A 665-nucleotide genomic window follows, 5' to 3' on the forward strand; every position below is an offset into this window, starting at 1 on the left:
GAGAGGGCGCCCCTCTTCTGGCTGGTCAGTGAGCTTGTGTTTTTAAAGGCACAGCGCTCATCTTCCAGAAGAACAGAGCGTCCCTGGTCCTCTAATGACCTCTCCCTTTGGAAACTCTTATTTATGGTCTGATGTGTTGAAACAATAAACATGGGTGCCTGCGTCTGGGGCCGGGGGAGGCGGAGAGAGGGGCTTCCCAGCTTTGTGTGAGATGTGAAAATGAGGTGGCAGCTTTCGCAGACCGACTCAGGGCCCTTTTCCTCTTGCCAGGGTGCCAGTGCCAGCTGAGGCCCGACACCTTGTTTTATTGTGTGCAGACAGGAAAGAGATCTCTCAATTATCTTCAAATTAACTGCCTCTTGCCATTATCTGTTCCCGGAGGACCAATCAGAGCATGTGTTTGCAAAAGCCGGGAGGCAGCCTCCCACTTCAGCCCCTCTCTGGGACCCCCTCCCACCCAGCCCTCCCCGCCACGCGCCCAGCCAAAGTCATCTGTGGCTGCCATTTTTCTCGTGGCCAACTTTAATGCTTTAATTAGGAGGCATCTGCGTGCCCACCCTTCACAAACACCATATGGTGCTCGGGACGAAGTATGTTTCATTTTCATGAAGGCAAAGCCTGAGGAGAGGGCAGTGTTTTGAATATCAATTGTTGTTCCCACGTTG

Source organism: Vicugna pacos, chromosome 3 (genome assembly GCF_048564905.1).
Source record: "Vicugna pacos chromosome 3, VicPac4, whole genome shotgun sequence".
In the NCBI taxonomy this organism is placed as follows: domain Eukaryota; kingdom Metazoa; phylum Chordata; class Mammalia; order Artiodactyla; family Camelidae; genus Vicugna; species Vicugna pacos.